Source organism: Podarcis erhardii, assembly GCF_964252035.2.
Source record: "Podarcis erhardii genome assembly, chromosome: 9".
Classification (NCBI taxonomy): Eukaryota; Metazoa; Chordata; class Lepidosauria; order Squamata; family Lacertidae; genus Podarcis; species Podarcis erhardii.
The window spans coordinates 50,856,352-50,877,955 of record NC_138512.1 but is presented as its reverse complement, the minus strand read 5'-3'; the positions used below and the strand labels follow the sequence as shown (position 1 = coordinate 50,877,955).

The window sequence follows — 21,604 nt, the reverse complement described above, 5'->3', positions numbered from 1 at the left end:
AAACATAAGTTCAATTTGCAGTTGAGGTGAGGTGTGTACATTTGAGACAGCTGTTGCACACATCCAGATGGCAGCATGTGCACAGACAGCAGCTTCATGTATAGGAGAGGGGTATGCAGCCATGAGGAAACCAAACATATAATGCACATCAGGTGATGACATCCACACTCTGTCTCCTGTATGCACCTCAACATGCAAATGCAACTTGAAATTCATTGAGGGAAAGCAACCTCACTGTGTTTTGAAGCTGCTAATGTGTACATAGCTTTAGAAGCCTAATCTTGTATTTGCCTCCTCCTCAGGTTCTTGTACACTTCCTTCCAAAACAAGATTTCACTCCAGAACATCCAAAAAGCTCACCTTATTCTTTGTCCTACAGTATCTTGGGTTCTTCTTCATACAAGCTAATGTACTAATACCTTGATTTTTAAAGTACACAGCTTCCAAGTATGTAGAAATGTTGTTGCAGCTAAACCTTCTATATTCTTTAACTTTTTTTTTTTATTAAAAAAGCCACATTATGCTTTTCAGGCCCATTTCACCCACCCCTAGAAGTCCATGCAAGCTTCCTTGAATAAATCAAGTCGATGTTTCTTGAACGTAAGGTAGTGCAGCACAGGGCAAAGCAGAGGGTGGGACTGTTGGCTTGTGTTTAAGGACATGATTAATTTACTCAACTTTTGCATGCTTGTTAATGCAGAAATTAGTATTTTATGAGGAAAGAGATCTCCCCTTTAAATAATGCAACCTTTATTAACTTCATATTTTATACACACACATCTTTCATTGCTGACAGAATCTGGAAAAGTTCTTGCGGAGAATAAATTCTCCTATAAAATCTTTTAGTGGGCCCCTTCGGGTAGGATGTTGTGAGGCAGACTGATTGCTTAAGCCCCAGAAACAGTAGTCATCGTTGTGTAAGTTGGTGACCCTGGGAAAAAGAATAAGGGAGCGGAGGCCATTGGTGTGTTTTTTTTACGTTGGTGTGGCTGCTCGTAGGCCGTTTGATCTGTGCTTAGACGAGACAGTCCTCCAATTTAGGTTCTGTCCTGCAGGGATGACAAAGATATTTTTGGAACACTAGGTCATTATATAACTGACCCAGACATTATCTGAACCTAGCTTGTCCAAAGGTAGACAAAGGCGAGGTGCCCAAAGCCAACTAAATGGCCCTGGAAAACTGCTTAAATGTGCCTTATCTCAGACATGGTAATTGGCTTTCTACTGGTGGTGAGTACAGTTCTGTTAAAGGCGGGCCTGAGGGAACCACTCTTTTTTGGACTGTAGTTTATTATTAGGTGAGGAAATTACTGGACACCTCCAGCTGTCATTAATCAGCCACGGAGCCTGACTGGAGCCAAGCAAGAGGCCTGTGGGTGTATTCCGCTGCATGGTAGGGAAATACAACGAGACAGAGACAAATGCTTTTCAGCCTAGCAGCACTAAACTCTGCCCTTTCACAGACCTTAACATGCATGTTCAAATTGATTTAGTCTGTTTACCCCATCAGCTTTGGCGTCCATTTCCCTTTAAGACTGACAGCTTTATGTGTCGCTACCATGTTATTACGTGTTACCGTTCTACCAGTAGCTATAGAGTTTCGGACAAGTGTAGGGGAAATATATTTACTTCCAGACACAGAGGAGGACTTGGTAGTTCTGACAGTGCAGCTAGGAAAGCAGAGTCAATTAATTACGTAAAAAAAAAAAAAAAAGCAGCATGTGTTTCCTCCTTTTCTTTTCTACTTTCTCCCCACTTTTCTAGCCTATTCCAATTCATGTTAAAGAAAAAGAGAGAGAGAGAGAAAGGTCGGGGGGAAGCCTTAAATAAACTTACGTGATTGAGAAACACATCTGTCAGGTGATGTAAGTGTCTGGCTTATAATTCTTCCTCTTTGGTTTACAAACAAGAAATTTCTTCATGGCTGTGGAATGCCGACTTAAAGTCTGCTATAGGTGTGTGCCTCTCAAGCAAAAAATGAACACAAGTAGCAAATCACAGGGTTGACTTGGCTTGTAAACACCTTTTAACTGTATTTTCTCTTCTCTGCTGTAGGGACAGAATATACATGGAATATGAATGGAAACTGAATGTGGCTATTTAAACACGATCTACCTAACGAAACAAGAGCCAGACAGCCCTCTCTGTTTCCCCACTGCCAGTTAGGTGAGTCCTGTTCTCCTTTGCAGGTGTTCTCTTTGCCTTTGGGTAGCAGCCCTTCAAAAGTGACAGGTTCTGTGAAATTACTACAGTTACAAACCCCTCCAACCACTGATTTGATCTGGGGTTGGGTCGTCAGCAGGATGAGAAACTGAGGAAACCGTGAGTAGTTTCACATGAAGAGCTACAATATCTAAAGTCACAGAAGGGCAACTATGAGAGTGTGTTGACATACCATACAGTGAGATTGTGGCTTACCTCACAGGAGCACATAGTTAACAACTTGACAACAACTGCACACTGAAATACCATTGCCCCTGAAACCCTCACTGTCAGGATTCTACATTCCTGACCTGTGCTGCCTTATACTACCATTTATGTCTAGTGTGAAATTTCTCTAGGCTGTAGAGGTGCCTTGGAATGAAAGGTATACATTAAATGTACCACTACTATTTTTATTTATTCAGCTCTTCTAGGTGTATTGACTTCTCCATGTTTTTATGAGTTGCCTGAGGCAGCTTTTGCTAAAGGTGTTGATAAAACCTTTTCAGGTGAAATCGTGGACAGCTGGACCATATGTTACTCCCCCCCCACCAATTTTCCCCCAGCTAAAGATTGTTAAATAATAACTTGAGGGTATTTTCTCCTAATGAGCAATAACCATATCCTAGGCTAAATAAACTACAGGCCACAGGCCTAGGTGTTTATTAGCCAAGGATATGGTCAGTAACTTATTTTGCTAGAAGCATCCTCTAGCTCTTATTTAAGGCTGATGCAAAGGTTACTCGGGCTGAAATGAAGTGAGTAGGATGAGGAAACTGTGTTTGTGTTTATTTTACTGAATGTACCTGCATGGCAGGCAAGGCCTGAGGATCAGAATCTTGAGTAAAAGCACGCTGTTAATTTCAAGTTAGCAAATTAATTAAATATTTTCATGGCTGCTAAGAAAGCACTCAACGGTTTAGTCCCAGAGAGAAAAATGAGATTGTGTAGAAATAGTCACAATGGGGCAACAGTGTCAATTCAGGGTTATTATGGATTATAGCAACAGCCTTATACTAAGTCAAATCGTTGGTTCATCAGCATTATTTTAACTGATAAAAATACGCTCTTCAAGGATTTAGACAGGGGTGCTAGGCAGTGAACACACCACTACAAACCTTCTCTTGTGTTTCTTGTTATGGAATGATTCCCAGAGTCATTATAAAGGGAGTAAGTGTTTTATTTTCAAAAAGAGAGGTGCTGAGGCTCTAAGGCAGGAGTTGCCAATGTTTCTGGACCACTGGGTACATTTGTAATCCTCAGAAAGTGTTGCGGGCGCCAGTCACAAAATGAGTGCTCTCTGTGTGCGAGTGGGAGATTGATATTACACAAAATAACTGTTGTGGGGGCATAACACAAAAAAAGGCTGTCACATCTAGAAGAGCAGAAAAATAGGCAGGAAGGACCACAAAAATGTGTAGGCAAATTTCACATCAGCCCCCAAACATCTATGGGAATATCAGAATGGGTCAGTGTCCAATTGCAGTATCCAATGAAATGTGGCCCTGGCTTATGGGGCATGTTCGGTGTACAAGCTGAGCTCAGTGCAAACCAGAACTGAGCAGGTAGATCAAACTTAGTGGGCAAGGCCACAAATAGATATAATGAAGATAGGAGTTAATGTATAGGTTGAATGAGGGTCTGCATTATCATTTGTAGTTCTTGGTGTCAGTAATAAGGGACTGGAAAAGGGTTGTCAATTGTCTTGGTAACAAAATTAAAAAGATGCAATATTATTTTGTTTTACAACTGTTTATAGTTTAGTTTAGTTTTGCATTGTAATTCTAATCGGCTATCATTTTTGAAACAATTTACACTGATATAGACACAAGCTGAATGAGCCAAAAAGATTTAGGCAAATTGAGTTCTTATAGAATCTTGATGCTTAGCAGGAATAGCCTTATTTGAAAATCTAGTAAATAATGAGGTCCAAACTACAGCACACCATTGTTACTAAAGCATAATAAGACTAGTGTAAAATCTCCCGACATGTGTGTCTGTGTTGCACATAAAATTCCTGGACATGGAAATGTCAAGAAATCAGTTTCTTAAACTAAGACATTGCCGTTGAAAATTGATATGGGCATAGTCTTAGCAAAGCATTTTCATAGGTTATTAGTTCCAGTGAGTTTGACCATCTATCAAATGAATGTACCTGATACAAATATATATGGCATTGACTAATTGGCATGCTGACAGTTGGCCTAAGTTAGATATATGATGTTGTGCCGCTGAGGTTGGTAGAAAAACAAAAATACAAAAAGGTAGCTATGCTATGCCTACAATTAGCAGTGTAAACATCTTAATAGGCATCGAGGACACAAACAGATGTTCTAATAGCGTGTCTGTGAGAAACTGATCTGTACTACTTCCACTCTAGCTTGACCTCTCAAAGTTTCAGTCCCACTGGGAATTTCAGTGATTTATTAATTTGGGCACAATGAATACCATAGAGACAAGCAGTCATTTTTAAGGAGTGCGGAAACAGTGTGTGTTTGTGTGTCATTTCACAGGCATTTTTCTCCCTGAGAAGCACCCTTTTGTATTTTTTGCACCCTTTTGTATGGGTGCAAAGGCAGAACAATATTCACAAGGGTGTAGGTGTTCAGAGAAGGGCAAATGTTTCCCCATTGCTAAGGTGACAAACAGGTCAGTGGTTCCAATTTGAAGTTGACGATCTGGTTTAGAATGTGGATGGAGATATGCAATGTACAGCTGAATACATACACAACCATAACTGGATCAGGGTGAAAATTTCATTGTAGAGTGGTGGCAGGAAATTAAGTCGGTAGTGCAGTATTGTAAGTCATTGCTTGGGCAATGACAACTAATTCTTTTTTCCTTATTCAGAATGAAGGCAGTGGTAATGAAAACCCTCAAAGATAGAGGGATTTTGCAGAAGAATTTTCGTGCCTCTCAACTGCATACTTTTTGCATAAAATCTCAAATAGCTTTACAATTCTGCACAACTCTGGTTTCAATAGGGGAAGTGCAGCCCAGACCAGTATGCAATTAATCTGTGATAAAACAGAATCTAATCTCAAAATTAATCAAAATGGATTGCTGCAGCATCATTCTACTACATTCCTAGAGCAAAGGGAGGAAAGATTGATTATTCAGAGGATGTGGGAATACTGGGAAACAGAGACAAAGAGTGAGAAAGAGCCATAGTTTGTGGAAAGCAAGCCTGTATTTGAGATTAAGAAAAGTTTATTTTGGGCCAAAGAATCCCCTGTAAATAATTTTCTTTGTATTGTTAATTGGGGGGCAGGGCGGAAATGCTTTCTGGAAATTCATTATAATGGTATATTTATTCAAAGCACTTTTGTAATGCCAGTCCATCAAGAAAGTGTTTCAAAACCAAGACCCAATTTCCAAAGCTAATGCATACTTAATATTTTCTGAAAGATGTACCAACATTTCAGTTAGAAGGGGTTGTTTTGCTGTATCTTGAATCTTAATGAGAAGTAAATGTTAAACTTAATTGTTTCTCCAAAGCCGCTTAATAAAATGATCCTGATATGTGCTCTTGTTTTCTTCAACATGAGAAAGCTGAGTGGTACAAGATCTTGATCAGTTACATGTCAAATTATATGTCCTTTCTCTTTTATAAGAACTTCTTAATATTATTTGCCTAGAATAAATGCAGCCTTGACTTCGCAAATAGTGCTGCATATAATCAGTATGACTCACAACAGCAATACTGACATACTCTAAAATGAGCAAGTACATAAATCAGAATTGCTATCTCTGCCCCACTCCACTCCCCTGCTGACAGGATTTGTGTACATCTACTAGCTTCTTGGAAGGCACAAAGTCAATGGATAGACCCATCTTCATTGTTCACTATGCTGTGAAAGCAGTAGTTGTTGATTTCTTGCCAGATATGTAGCTGTTAAAAGCTCAGGAACCCTAGCAAGAGGAAAAGGTGGATGGACACAGTGGTAGCAGGAGAACACTTTCCGTATCTTTTCCTGGTAAGCTGATCATAAAATTTTTTATAGTTCTCATTTTGGGAATGGAAAACTGCAAAGGAGAGGAGGGAAGTGAGGGATGAAAGAGATAATAATAATATTTTTTTATTTATACCCCGTCCATCTGGCTACGTTTCCCCAGCCACTCTGGGCGGCTCCCAATCGAGTGTTAAAAACAATACAGATAAGAGTAGTTAACAAGAGGTTAACTGTCTACAGTAGCTATTCAGTTCTCACCATGCTTCTAATGCGGCAGATCAATATGGCAGAGGAAACAAGTTTGTAAATATCTGTGAGAAAAACTGTAGTAGGTCCACTAGCAACTGGGCACTCGTGGCCCAAAGGTTTCATTTGTTGTTTCAAATAGCACATCTGGATGGCATCAAGGATCATTTCCACATGCAGCCAGATGTTATTGTCGCTTGCCAAAAAAAAAAAATCCATTGGGGTCAATGGAGGTAATAGCTTGCAAACGGACCATATCTAGGCTAGGAGCCAAGCTGGCATTCATTTTATGAATGTTTTTGGAAACTTTTTTGTCCTCCAGAAGAGGATGTGGAATCAACAACAATGTGTCAATCATTCTAGTTGCTTGCACATGGAATAACAGGTTGTAGGACATACCTGAAATAGGTAAACCTGGTTGGACTGGGAAGTTTCTTGCTCACCTCTCCTCTAAACAACGCTTGCCAGTTCCATTTATTTCCATTGCTGACTTAAGCAAACGTTCACCACTCTTCCATTAGTAGCAATAGGCCTTGATTTTGACTGGATTATGCTCACAATATTAGTCGGTGAAACCACAATCATTGCGTATCTGAAACAGAGTGATGCATTACAGACTTTAAAACAGGGCTGAGACATCTGAAGAAGACAGCATTCCCTTCTCATGGGTGGGGCAGAGGTAAAATAGATGGAGCAATAAGTGTAGCTCAAGTTATACAGACACCCTTTTCTAGTTCCTATGAGTCATGATCAGGGGTCAATGACACATTCCAGGCAGGTAAAAACACTCAAAAGAGGGTGTGAAGCAAGGCTAGTCAGGGTATCTCCCCCTCCGGGCCTCAGATTCCCCACTCCTGCCTTAAAACATGTAATGGTGGGTGTCATGCTAATATGTGACAAGTGTGATAGGCTTATATGGTGGCACTTAGCGTCACCTCTGGAAAGATGCTTCCTTTCTGTTCATCTGATAAATTGGCAAGAATCTATGTTGTGCCTTCACAGAGCTGTTATGAAGGACATTCTTTTCCATGGCTGGCTGGACTGCAGCAGGCTTTAGACTAGAATTAGAATGTATATTCCAGTATTTTCACATACCAGCACTAGTATGAAAGTAGTGGGTGCATAACATGCCTCTACCCATGTGTTTGCAAAGCAAAATAATAGAAAACAACATTGGTCCGTTGGTAAAAGATTGATACGGAATATTTGCTTATGCCAACAATTTTAAGTTTATAGCCTGGAAGAGGCACCCAGATAATGTTAGCCTTAATTGCTGTTTTCTTCTGAACATGGGAGTAGTCCAAAGGCCGTGAATGGAAATTAAAGAAAAATTAAAAACAGATGGCAGAAAGCACTCTGAGAAACTGAAACACAGGCAGTACTATGCTCAATTTAGCAGAAAGGGAGAGGGGTGTCTCTGGAGTTACTATGTCCCCTTCTCCTTGCATAATATATCTTCTCAGGCTGAAGTGCACAATAGAGTGTTTCTCTGAAATGTCCCACACAATTCAGATAGCAGCTATTGGGTCAGATTGCTTTTATTTTCAGTCTTGGTTTTGGGAGCCAGAGTGAGCAAAATCTTGGCTTTAAATTACTTGATTTTCCCAAGAAGAAACCCTATGTGTTTGGCAAAGCTGAGTGGGACAGAGGAGTGGGTCATACATATTGCTTTCAAGGGAATCTTACAGAGAGGATTTCTGGAGTTGCCTCACCTGCCATAGCTCACAATCCTCTGTGACACTTGCGGAATAATGGGGGCTGGCCCAGTAGGGTGAATGGAGCACTGGCCCATGGCCTTAGTCTGCCCTCAGCCAGCTCCCCATCTGCTGACAGTCAATAAGGAGCTGGCTCTGCCTGTCATGGGCTCTGGGCAGGGAAGTGGAATAATTGGATTCAGTTCGTATTTAAAGGTGAACCTACCTCTTTGCACTTTGTGAAACATAACACGAACTGAAGCACAGTTCTCCTGCCAAGAAGTGGGTGAAAAAGAGCATATGCTAGGGGAAAGTGTGGATAAAAATGCACATGCTATTGAAAATAACACTGTGGTTTAAGATCGGGGGGAAAGGAGGTTTCTATAAGCTGATATGTTAGGTGGGAGAATGTTGTCTGGATGAGGAAGAGCAGTAGCCTGACAACCACTGTGCCTTCTCTGTGCATAACGACATCTAGAGAAGCCTTTGATGTGGCTCTGTGGGATAGTGTGATACTGCTTGAGCTGTTGGTGGTCAGGTGTAGGGAGTGAGGGGTTCAGACTATGATCCTAAACACCCAGGTTTTTTGCTTCCAAATAAATACGTTTAGTGCTGAGTTAACAATGCCGTTCTTGAAATACAAACTCTCTCCCACCCCCATACCTTCTGTCAAGAAGAGCAGTCATTAGAAAAAAGTCACAATTCAGAGAGCAGCCTCAAAGTCATTATATTGTTAGTAAAATCTGTTGAGTAGGTGGCAAATCATGTTTTGTTCAAAATTTCTGCCTTTCTGTGAGAATTAGGAACCTGGAGATGGTGAGAAAGGGGAAGTAAAGGCTGGAATAAAACTTCAATTCTTGGAGATGTTTCAACAAAGAAAGATTTCTGCTTCTCCCTCACACTCCTCAAAATCTTAAAAGAAGGGCTAGCCCTGGAATGTTCTAGTCTAGATAACAGTAACCTCTGCATCTACATTTCATAATCCTTTTCTTCCGGTCAACCAGCTGTGATTCCTCAAACCAGATAAAACAGAATCTGGTGAACTTCAGTTTATGTTCACTCACACCAGTGAAGGCCTTACTTATTTGGAATTTGATGGAGAGCATTAATTACCAGTATATGATTAGAGTTCAAATAACATGTTGTATTTATGAACAGGATTACTTCCATGGGAGGAAGTAATCTCACCTAAAAGCTGAATTTTGCCAGAAAAATAGATGTATGAAGACTTCAGCTCTGCAGAAATAATTCTGCTGTACATCATCACTCACAGTTCCCAGATCAAATTGCTCCAATGTACCGTCACTGAAATATACTCCATTGTGGATAGTGCTACTTCTTGTTAAAGGTCTTAGTTATATACAGCCCTGTAATCTAAGACCTGGTACTAACAGGTAATAACAGACTAGCAGATACATAAAGCCAGGAATTAGGCCTTGCAGTAAGCCAAGATCCAATTTCTTTCTCCATATCAACTTCTGGTAGCCTAGGGTGCTTTCTGATTGTTGGGGTGTTGCTCCTCATGTGCACATTTCCGCCAGCATCCACATGGCTTCATCATTAACATGGTAGCCTATATTCCCCCCTCTTTAATTTAGATTAATCATCCCTGGGGAATATCTCATAAATTAAGAGAGAGAAAAACAGCAACCACCAGCTATTGCCAGTGACCCCTATGCCAAATCTCAGCAACCCATTTGCAATATTAAGCTCAAAACTGGGAGCACCCACTATTATAGCACAGCACAAATTGGTACCTCACTGTTCCTAACCATGTAAGATCCATCAATAAAGTAAGTAATTGGAGGGAGTAGACTGCCCACCACTAGCCCCACCATAACATTGCCCTGCTGCCCTCCCGCCTGATGTCTTTACGTTGGGTTGAGTATGTGAAAAGGGGTGCCTCCATGTACATAATAAGATGCCTCATGCCTATTCCTATCATCCTTAAAGGTAGGTGACTAAATTCTGAGGAGCACTTTCACAAAGCTGACCACCCCACATTTTGGTTAACAGTTATAGTAGTAGTAGTAGCAGCAGCAGTAGCAGTAGTAATAGTTTGTCAAGGACATAAACAATAGCCCTCTTAAGCTATCAATTAATGGTTGCCCTTTCTCTTACATATGTACTTTTTAGCAATCCAAATGAAAGATCAGGCTAAATGATAGTGCTATTTTCCAGTCAATTGCCTTTGGTTAAAAGTACTATAAAGTCAATTACCCATTTCCATGAAAGCTTATTTTAAAGGAACGGATATATCATAATAATAAATGACTGCTGGAGAGCTCACAGTTCAATTAGATTCATACTTAAGAATGCTGTTCGAGATGAAATTGTATTTGCATTGGATTTCATGTAACCTTTTACTTGCATTACATTTATAGTCTAACATGAACCGGCCAGTGTCTGTAGAAGGCAATGATTTTGTACTCAACAAACCACTTACAAGATATATATGGCCAAGGTGGACAATATCTCATGTCCAAATCCTTTTTGTGTGTGTGGCAGGTGTGTGAGAGAGTGGAAATATGAACTTATTCATTTGCCTATTGAAATTATCCTTCCACAATCCAATATATCATGCCCATATTACGGTATATCCAACAGAAAAACCCAATGATGTGTTCCCTACAGCTAGCAACAATGTGGTTATTGCTATGTTATACAACCTTACTAGTTGTATTACTAGTAATAGGCAGCAAAAAACCAGCATTGTTCCTGGATGCCCAGCTTGCATTTTTAGCCCAAAATGGATTTGGCCACCTCTAACTGGTGTGACAATCCCCATCTGGCTTATGACCACACGTGCCTATTTATATCCAAATTGAAAGGCATTCTCTGTCTGCAAATGGTGGAAGCAGTCTTGGTCGGGGCAGGGTATAGTCAGACTAGTTTAAAGGAGACTAAACCTTCTTTGCATGGTGGGGCAGCTGAATCACTGCAGCTTACTGGGTGCCATTGCCATTCTAAGAGAATGAGGGATGTGTTCATGGTTGGTTCTGGCACCTCTTTTTCTAGAAAAATAGCACTGGACAGGTACATGTTTTATCTGTTAAAGTCCTAAATGGAAACTAGAGTACACAAAGGACCACTTTATCCCACAAAAGCCTACTTGGTAAGATCTCCATCAATAGCCTTCCCAGAGCGCTTCTACTGACTGAAGTGAAATTGCTGGTGACAGGAAAAGGGGCCTTTTTATTGACTGTCCTTTCCCATCCTTCCACTAGACTGCCTCTCTTTTCTTATCGCTTTTAGAAAGGACCTGAAAATGTTGCTTTTCCCCTTCTAGTTTTAATATGTCTTGATGCCTTTGCAATCATGTAAAACTATTGCTTTAAACAATGGATTGCCAAACCAGTGTCCGCAGGCATCGGCACATCTGCCATTGCCTCCTATGGTTGCCTGCAAAGGGTCTCAGTAAACGGCCCCTCATAAATCCACAAGATGGCATGCCTACACTGTTCTGTCTTGTTTTCTTCTCTTCTAGATATGACAGCCATGTTTCGTTATGCCACACCCTAAAGCTGCCATTTTGTATTACGCCACTTTCCTATAGCAGACATCACATGTACCCTGGCTACCATTTTGTGACTGGCACACATCGCATATCCCCAAAATTCAAAATGTGCTCGCAGGCTTAAAAAGATTGATGAAGAAACAAGACCTACCAACAGAAACTGTTCTCAGTATATTACAATTTATCCAGGACAGAGAAGTTATCTTGGTAGAACCATTTCAACCTGACCTCATCTGTTCAACACAGAATTTTAAATAGTATAGATATATCTAAACACACGTAGAAAAATGAATGTCACTGATCTGAAGACACAGTTTTCAAGCCTGAAAAGGTTTCTGCTTACTGTAGCTTGAAATAAATCACTCACATTTTAGTGTTCTTTTCTTGGGTCTGCCCAAGTCCACACTCTCAGCAATTCACTACTTCCTGCAACAATCTTACACCATCCCACTATGAAACAAAAGCAAAACAAGACTGAACAGCTATCTTTCCTGGAATTATATTGCTATTGCAGATGGTGAGTTGATTCGAGTCTCTGAATTCCACAGCGTTTTCCATTACTGTGCTTGGCCACATAGCCACATAATCGTAAGTACAAAAACACTCTCATCTCATTTCCCTTGGCTTAAGTACTGCGATTTGTGCCACTCACTAAAATGCAGGCACTTCTCCCCCCTTTTAAATTTGATATTTCAATACCATCCACCAGCTCTTCTGGCCACTTCAGAATTTTCCCCAGTCACAGTTCCCACTCTATGCTCACTTTTAGGCTGGATTTTTCAGTATGCTGTGTGAGATATAATCATTTCATCACACAAAATGTAAGTGTGATTCACTGCCATATGAATAGAAGAGCAATACTTAAGCTTTGTGCTCAAGATACATGCAAGTTACACATTCATATCATGCCGAAGACTTATTAAAATTGTTAGTATTTGACTAAGTAGTAAATAGCTCCCCTGATTCAACATGAATAGTATCCAAGCAAATTCACATCATTTACTTCATTATTTTATTAGTTTTCTATGCCAGCCTTCGTCCAAGGATCACAGGGCGGTTTACAATATAAACACACAAAAATACACAACATAGTAACGAACAAAAACAATGTCCTCAGTATATTATTTTATTTATTAAGAACTGTGGTGAGCTTGGGGGTGTGGCTTAGTGAGTCAGGGGCGCCGACTTATAAAAAATATTGGGGGGGGGGCGGGGGCCCATACCGACTTATAAAAAATATTGGGGGGGCCCAAGACCTCCAAACCGCTGCTGCTGGGGGAACGAAAGGGGCGAGCCCCGGGCTGCCCCAACCTTAAGTGAACCTGTGAGGGCCCGCCCTTTGCGGCAGCCGATTGGCTGCCGCCGTGGGCGGTGAATATTAATGAGCTAGGGGGAATCCCCGCTTGTTGATGGGTCGAGAGCCTGCAACCCCACCCACTGTCTAGATCGGGAGTGGCTTTGTTTTAACTCATTACTGAATGTATTTTAAAAGGTAACTATCGTCAAACAAGGAAAATAAAAAATACCAACATAATTTTGTGATTTTACAAAGCATAATATAACTAATAATGTTCTTAAATTATTGGGGGGGGCAGAGCCCCCCCAAACGAATTTTTGAGGGGGCTCGGGCCCCCTCAGGCCCCATGGAGTCGGCGCCTATGTAGTGAGTGGACCTAGGTGAAGCCTACACACACACAGGTTTTACTCTGGTCTACTCCCTGGGCATAAAAGGAAGGCACGGCCATGCAAATCTCAAATGCTTGTCCTGTGTTGATTGCAGTCTCACCTGGGGCTTGCTGCCCGTGGTTCCTCTGCACCTTGGGCCCACAATATTACAATTATGGAATACTATTTTTAATGCTTTGTGGTTGTTAATGCTTTATTTTTAGTGCTTTTGTACTGTATGGGAGACTTTGATTTGACTGAAAAGGGACTGAGAAAGTGAATAGTAATAATAGTAATAGTAGTAGTAATAATAATAATAATACTGATTGACTAACAGTTTGTAAGGGATACTCTTTCAATTAGAAATTCATATTACATTTATTATCCAATGTCTTGTTTAGCCTAACTAGAACATATAAACTACTGTATTTACTCAAATGTAATGCACACCTTTTTTAGCCAAATTATGTCATGAAAGTTAGGGTGCGCATTAGATTTGATGGTGCCATCAAATACTCCTTTGCTTTCAAGGTTTTGAAAACTGAGGTGCGCATTAGATTCAATGGCGCATTAGATCACGTAAATACAGAAGGTTATTAAACCTAATTGCAATTTATTTTTGTATTTATTGTATTTTACATTGTGATTTGGATTTTATGACTGCTTGACAGTCAACTTCCATATTCTGTTTCAATGAATTCTGCAGCTCCACCTTGGACCCTGGCCAACCCAGGAATTGCCAGAATACCCTGAGCACTGATCCTCTCCTGAGATTTTCCAGCCCATCACTGTCAAGGAGGACAGCCAGCCACAGAGGAAGCATTCGAGTTCTGGCAGCACCTTTCAGACATCCAGCTGCAATATGCATCAAACTGCTATTGATGCAGTCTGATGCAGAAGGTTGGAAGAAGCAATTGTTGCTCTATGGGTCTCAAAGGATAAGAGCATGCCTACAAGGCAGCTGACTGCAGTCACATTTTGACACTGTAGCACATAATCAGATGTACTGAGTAAGTGGTCCTGGAAAAATCTGGAGCCTTTCCTCTCAGCACGAAATGTGAGAACTTGGCCATGCACTGATTTTGCTTGCAGTTGTCTTCATCAGATGTACGAATTGGATGGAGACTAGCTAGGCTGAAATCCCTTGCAGGCGGTCATTGTAAACCTACTACAGCAAGTAAAACATGTTAAGGACCCATTGCCATTAGTCCATAAGTTCAGTTCAACCAACATCTGAATGGCTCTTTTCATCTAAGGATGCTGACCTAAGTTAATCACATCTTTGAATATTTCCTAATACTTTAGCAAACAATTCACATTAAAGTGAGTAGGGCTGAATAGTGCTTAACTTCTCATTGAACCAATTTGGGATTGGGTTCTACAATGAGAAACTGATCCTTTCGTGTCATTGGCCCAGTCTGGTGGAATAATCTTGCCAACAGAGATTCAGCGGGTGCCTTATGTGCCAACTTTTAAATGCCTGCTGAAAACTTTTCTATTCTGCCAGGCCTATGCAGGCAATTAAGAGTACATCAATCACAATGGTCTGTTGATGTCTGCTTTCAATTTCTTTTTGCCTTTAACTTGTTTTTAACTTTTTATGATGTTATTGTTTGGTTTTATGTTTTCATATTGCAGACTGCTATGATATATGATATCTATTTACGATACAGCAGTATATACACATTTTTTATAAATTAATGACATATTTCTTGATGACATTTATTTGGCCGAGGAAAATAATTATATACAGTGGTACCTTGGTTCTCAAACTTAATCCATTCCAGAAGTCTGTTCCAAAACCAAAGCGTTCCAAAACCAAGGCACGCTTTCCCATAGAAAGTAATGCAAAATGGATCAATCTGTTCCAGATTTTAAAAAACAACCCCTAAAAGAGCAATTTAACATGAATTTTACTGTCTAACAAGACCATTGATCCATAAAATGAAAGCAATAAACAATGTACAGTGGTACCTCGGGTTAAGAACTTAATTCGTTCTGGAAGTCTGTTTTTAACCGGAAACTGTTCTTAACCTGAGGTACCACTTTAGCTAATGGGGCCTCCCGCTGCTGCCGGGCCACCACCGTGCGATTTCTGTTCCCCTCCTGAAGCAAAGTTCTTAACCCAAGGTACTATTTCTGGGTTAGCGGAGTCTGTAACCTGAAGCACCTGTAACCCGAAATATCACTGTACTGCAGTCACACACAATCAATCAATCAATCAATCAATCAATCAGTAGCTGAATTGGGTTCCATAGTCACAAAAAAGCCGCAAAAACAAAAACGCAAAATAAATAGCAAAAACAGACAGACCTCAGCGTAACACTCAAAATGGAAGTGTGGCACTCAAATCGGAAGCGTAACACTCAAAACGGAGCACGTTCGGCTTTCGAAAATAGTCTGCAAACTGGAACACTTACTTTCGGGTTTGCAGTGTTTGGGTTCCAAGTTGTTTGAGAACCAAGGTACCACTGTAGTCCAAACTGTAATCCATTGAAATATAGGAAGGACACTGACCCTTGATTTCACTATCTCACTATTGTCTACAATAGCCAGCAGCAATTCTCCATGGTACCAGACATGAAGGTTTCTCTAGTCTAGACCTACCTGCAGACCTCAGGAATTGAACTTGGGACCTGTCATATGCAAAGCATGATCTCTCCCACTGAGCTATAGCCCTTCTAGCTGCGATGGCTTTGTCCTGACTATAACACCAATACCACCACTTTATCCTAATACGATAGATGCACAAACACTATTATAATAGCTTACATATGATCTATTTCTGCATATTCAAAGTATTTTCTCATCTCAATCATCCTTACAAGATGCCCACATTATTATGCCCAATATTGCACATGGTGGGGTGGTGGTGCACTGAGGCTGAAATAATCATGGCTTTAAAGGCTGCAATCCTATATATCAGGGATAGCCAACATGGTGCCCTCTAGATGTTGTTGGGTTACAGTTCCCATCCTCCCTAACCACTGACCATTGTTATTGGATCCATTGAGAGTTGGAATCCATTAACATCTGGCGGACACCACATTGAACTATCTCTAATATAAACACTTCCCAAGAAGTAAGTCCCATTTAACTCACTGGTGGTTACCTCTGAATAGACATGCACAGGATTGTATGCTAATCAGTGAATGTGTGGATCAGGTAAGAGTTGAACCAAGGATTCTCTGGCTTCTGTCACAGAGCTACATCAATCTCTTGTTGGGTCATCTTTGGTGCAGAATGCTTTCACCAGACATGTGAATTGGCACTGAGCCACCCCCCCTTTAAGATTAAGACATATTAACAATAAGATTTGCTGACAGAAAAGTTTTATATTATGGGAAGATGCCTTACTGATGTGTAGAATATAAACGGTCTTGTAGATTTACATGGACGTTCCTTATTATTTTAGCAAAATGTAGATGAGACATTAATGTCATCTTGAAGAAGTTTCAGCTTTTGAGATCAAGAGCAGCAGAAAAAGATTTCCAGTTGTTGGGAATCTGAGATTTTAGCAATTTCTATTTATATAATATTTACCACTAGCTGAGGAAAAAGCCCCTTCTCCTGCCAATATCAGGGGAAAATGTCTACATAAATTAAGGCCTAGAACTACTTTGGTTTAGAATTTGTAACAAATCTTCTGGGAACTTAGAAACCTTGTTGTTTTGTGGCATTCCTTCCATCCCCTAATATGCTCTAATGAATGATATTGAAAGATAAGAAATGTCTGTTTCTGAAAACAGCTGGCCTGGGTTTGGTTCTTTGGAAGTACATTACAAAGTCCTGGTTTAAAACCAAGAAGTTAATAGGAATGCTTCCAAATCAGTTATATCCTTCTGATATTAATTAAAGCTAGTTTATATCTAGAAGGAAGGTAAAACTGTAACCAGTACAAAATTACTTGATAGCCACTGTTGCATTTCCAAATACAATGTAAGCATTTAACACCTCAGTTGGCAACAACGTGAGTTTGGTTTTAGCTGGATTAGCTCTGCTGACTTCAGCAAGACAATCCATTTAAATCCAAGTACTTTGGTTTAATTCCGTTGTGGACTATGCTGGTAGAATCTGGGACCTCATCCTAAATATATGTTGCTGCAAGTGAACTCTAAGGCTCCAACTACATAGATGTACATTGGTTCCCTCCCCTTATGTAAGCACATATTTTGGGTCATGCTTCTCCTGTTGCAATCCTATAGTAACCCACCCTAACCCTCTGAACAGGCCTTTGGGCATATCCAGTGGGGCACAGGAGGGTGAGAGGAAAAAAACTGTTTCATAAGCTGCTTTCCACTCATGTAACTGTTGGATACAACCGATTCTTTCTTGCATTTTCATTTGATGAAGAAAGCCACAAATATTGGGTTGGATCCTAAGAGTTATGAGCAGACATTTTTCCTGTGGAAGACAACTTTCCCATCATCCTACTGCAGCCCCCTGAAAAGTTGGGACTTTTCCAGGTGACCTATTTATTCCACATTCACCCTGATTTGGAGGTTAGATTATATCCAGTCTTCATTGAGCATTCATTCTGATTTCTTTATGGGATGGCTATATCACAAGGAACATTTATCCTAAATTAATTGTGATTTGCTTGCGGGACATTTTATACATCTTTCCTCTAGTCATTCACTTATCCCACACTTTTTAGTGCATTTTCCATTAAGTTTCCAAACCTCAAGGTGTCCAATTCTTTCTTTTTTCTTCTTCAAGTGGATTAGAGCAACAGAACCCATTAATTCACTTTAATTGCACAATTCTAGGCTGTGTATACACCAGACTTTTAAAGTGCATTTAAAGTACATTTCCCCCACACAAAGAGGGCACTGTAATTTGTTAAGGGTGCTGGGAACTGGAGCTCTGTGAGGGGCTAAACCAGGTTTCCTCAAACTTGGCCCTCCAGATGTTTTTGGCCTACAACTCCCATGATCCCTAGCTAGCAGGACCAGTAGTCAGGGATGCTGGCAATTGTAGTCACAAAACATCTGGAGGGCCGAGTTTGAGGAAGCCTGGGCTAAACCACAGTTCCCCAAATTCTTCTTTTTTTGAGGGGTGAAAAAAATGCTTCACATCTATGTGCCTGAATCTCTCCCATGCAGTTTTGAGCCATTCTTAGTGTGGGATGTGGCTGCATCTTGAAAAAGGAATTGAGATAAATCAGGGGCACCCCCTTGTATGTGTAGAGTCTATTTCCCACTCTCACAAGAAGCCCTTTGGAGTCAACCCAACGACTGCATATATAGCACACACTGAGAAGATTAGTATAATCCATGACAAAAAGAAAAACACCAGCACTCTTCAGACTAATTAGACCTCTTATACATTACTATTTTCTGACAGTAGTTAGAACTCCAGCTGTATGCCACCAGTCGAGTTAACTCCTTTGAGGAGTGTTGACATGACCAAGAACTGTGGTGGATATCAGCAATCATTATAACAACTGCGCTGAATGGGAACGTGTCATATCACTGAAAGGGGATCCCACAATATGCATGTCTAATATTAACTCCCTTGAGAATGAGGTGCAGCAGTATATCAAGAGGAATTATAGTTCTCTTAATTGATCCTCAGTTTGCTCTTTTGTTTTCATACTGGAGTTCCTGACCCTTGGTTTCTGCACTGGTTCCTTTCAGCCAACACTCACATCCTATCCGCCTAATTGATTTCTCTTCTTTTTTTACCTTCATTGTCCACTTCATGGATTTACTTTCAAATGCCTCCAAGGTCTCCCTCCTTTATAGATAAACTTCTCTTCTTTCTCCATATAATCTTCCATGGATCTGTTTCTCTATGGGAGGGATGTGGAAGCTGCGGCCCTCTGGATGTTGGATTCCAGCTTCCACCAGCCCCACCCATCATGACCAATGGTCAGGGATGATGGGAGTTGTAGTCCAACAACAGCTAAAGGGACGTCCCTGTTCTATGGCTATCAAGTTTCTTTTTGGTTAAACTACTGTATTCCATGCCTAGCTCCCTTTCCCCTTAAGCTTCATTCAATTGGAATGCCCTTCCACCTGACACCCGACTCTCTTTCTCGGTTACTGCACTGTCAAGTATTTCAAGACACGGCTATTTTCGCTGGCTTTTCTCTGTTAGCAAAGTCACTTAAATAACACAGATGGAGTCCAGAGAGAAAAGAAATACTGATTACACTTTACTGAGGAAACTGAATAAAAATAGAGAAAGGAACAGAGAAGTTTCCTCTCTTTTTTACCTCCTGCCCTGTACTTAGGTAAAGGTTTTAGGTCCAGTCGTGACCGACTCTGGGGTTGCGCTGCTCATCTCGCTTTATTGGCCGAAGGAGCCGGCGAACAGCTTCCAGGTCATGTGGCCAGCATGACTAAGCCACTTCTGGCGAACCAGAGCAGCACATGGAAACGCCATTTACCTTCCCGCCGGAGCGGTACCTATTTATCTACTTGCACTTTGACGTGCTTTCGAACTGTTAGGTTGGCAGGAGCAGGGACCGAGCAACGGGAGCTCGCCCCGTTGTGGGGATTCGAACCACCGACCTTCTGATCGGCAAGTCCTAGGCTCTGTGGTTTAACCCACAGCACCACCCACACAGGTAGATATTCAATTAAACATACAGAGCAAAACTCCCTCAGAACTACACAGACAATTAGAGCACCTGCAACCTCAATAAACATGCTACTCAGCTGGGTTGCTGAAGAACATCTCCCCCTTCCCCCACTTGGCTAGTTGATGTCAGCACTAACAGAATTACCCCTTTAATTCCACATAGAATAATCTCTGCTGTTGTTCTTCAGAAACTTTCAACTACTTTCCTTTCACTTCATTGTTCTTCCCTCCCTAATGTGTCTTGTCTTTACATGAAAGGGAGGCCTACTTTATTCTTAACTTTTGTACTTCTAGGTCTTTGAATATAAATATTATTTATATTTATGTGTCTCTTTGTTGTCTATTTTGACTGATTTGTACTTTGACAATAATAAAAGCAATATTAAAAAATATTAAAAATAGAATTTCTAATATCTGGAAAAACAGCACAAAGGCACATTGGCTAACCATTATATTAAGCTGCAAAGATAACATATGAAATGCAGTTTCATTGTAATGGCAATTAAAATCTGCTGAAGAAAGAGTTTTGCATAATTTTCAAACAACAAAAGAGGCGGCTGCCTGAAACAGTGGCACATTCTTCCTGAGCATGTAGTACGTGTTACAGCACGACTATGTGCTTCTATTGCTCACTCTTTATTCTGCAAATAATTGGTAATTATACATTGTCTGGAGCTATAAGCACTGTTAATTTATCATTGTCAAAGAGGGATTTGAAAGATTGAGCTATTTGTAAAATGTAGTTGGCAGCATTATAAACTAATGTCTCAGGAATCGTCAGGGTGTTTTATTTATTTATTTTAAAGTCCTCATTTCCTTAGGAAATGACAGTATGCAAAGCTGTAACTTTTCTGTTTCCACTGCAGAATTGCCTTTTATTGGTGTTTCAGTAAAGTTGCAATTGCCTACATGAGTTTCAGTTAATGTGGTCTGAGGTTGTGGACAAAATTCTTGTAGTTTCCAGTTCTATGAGACTTGTTCAACCTGGCTACTTTTACCATGCCAGGAGAGTTCAGGAAGAACTTATTGAATCCTTTCAAAAGGAGAGATTTACTTTTTAGGGATACTAGATAAATCATAGGTTCTTGTCAAATACTGGTCAAACAGGACTTTTTTTTTTAAATATTTTTTATTAAGGATTTTCTTGTTTTGCAGAAGTGTAGTGCCTCGTATTTTTTTTCCCCTTCTTCTTCCATGTAACATTTTTACAAATCCGTTTCATTTGTTGAGGCATTAGGGGGAGAAGAAAACAGAAAGAAAAAAGAAAGGGGGGGGTGGGGAGAGGGAGGATGGATGGGGGTGGGGTCGGGTGGCGGTGTTTCTATTATGTTTAATGTATGTAGAGTTTGGTGTCAGCGTTGCTTGTGTTGTTCACTTGTGTTCCTTTGGTGGTGAGAGAGGTTGGGGTTGGCTTAGGGTGTGATTGTTTGCTTGTGATTGGCTGTGGTGATCTTTGTTTTTGTGTGTGAGTGAGGTGGGTGGGTGTTTTGGATCAGGTTAGCCATATTGATTTGTATGCTGTTGGTGGATTATTGTCATTGTCCTGCTGGGCTGTGTATGTGATAAAGGGGAGCCATACCGGGGTGAAGGCGTCTTCTTCTGTTTGTCCCCGTGTCAGTTTCAGTTTATTAGTTAATTTTTCTAGTAGGGCTGTTTCCCATACTATTTGGTACCATTGGTCCATGCTTACTCCTGACAGGTCTCTCCAGTGTCTGGTTATGATGTTTCTGGCTGCTGAG

At 40.6% G+C, this 21,604-nt stretch overlaps 2 long non-coding RNA genes across 4 annotated transcripts in view; one reads left to right on the top strand and one right to left on the bottom strand.

Annotated features, from left to right (window-relative positions):
- LOC309350450 overlaps nucleotides 1-21,604 on the top strand; it is a 158,540-nt gene that overhangs the window by 130,487 nt on the left and 6,449 nt on the right. Inside the window, exons 4-6 of the long non-coding RNA XR_014160384.1 lie at nucleotides 2,056-2,166; nucleotides 6,087-6,179; nucleotides 13,984-14,287. This is a non-coding gene — a long non-coding RNA (uncharacterized lncRNA). The remainder of the gene's footprint in view (nucleotides 1-2,055; nucleotides 2,167-6,086; nucleotides 6,180-13,983; nucleotides 14,288-21,604) is intronic.
- Nucleotides 303-21,604, bottom strand: part of LOC309350451 — a 685,906-nt gene continuing 664,604 nt past the window's right edge. For 2 of the 3 annotated variants that reach the window (XR_014160385.1, XR_014160386.1), the window contains exons 2-3: nucleotides 1,837-2,049; nucleotides 303-1,049 (exon numbers count right to left, since the gene is read on the bottom strand). This is a non-coding gene — a long non-coding RNA (uncharacterized lncRNA). Of the gene's footprint in view, nucleotides 1,050-1,836; nucleotides 2,050-6,800; nucleotides 6,994-11,979; nucleotides 12,104-21,604 lie in introns of those variants that run through there. The other variant, XR_014160387.1, reaches the window with a different exon arrangement.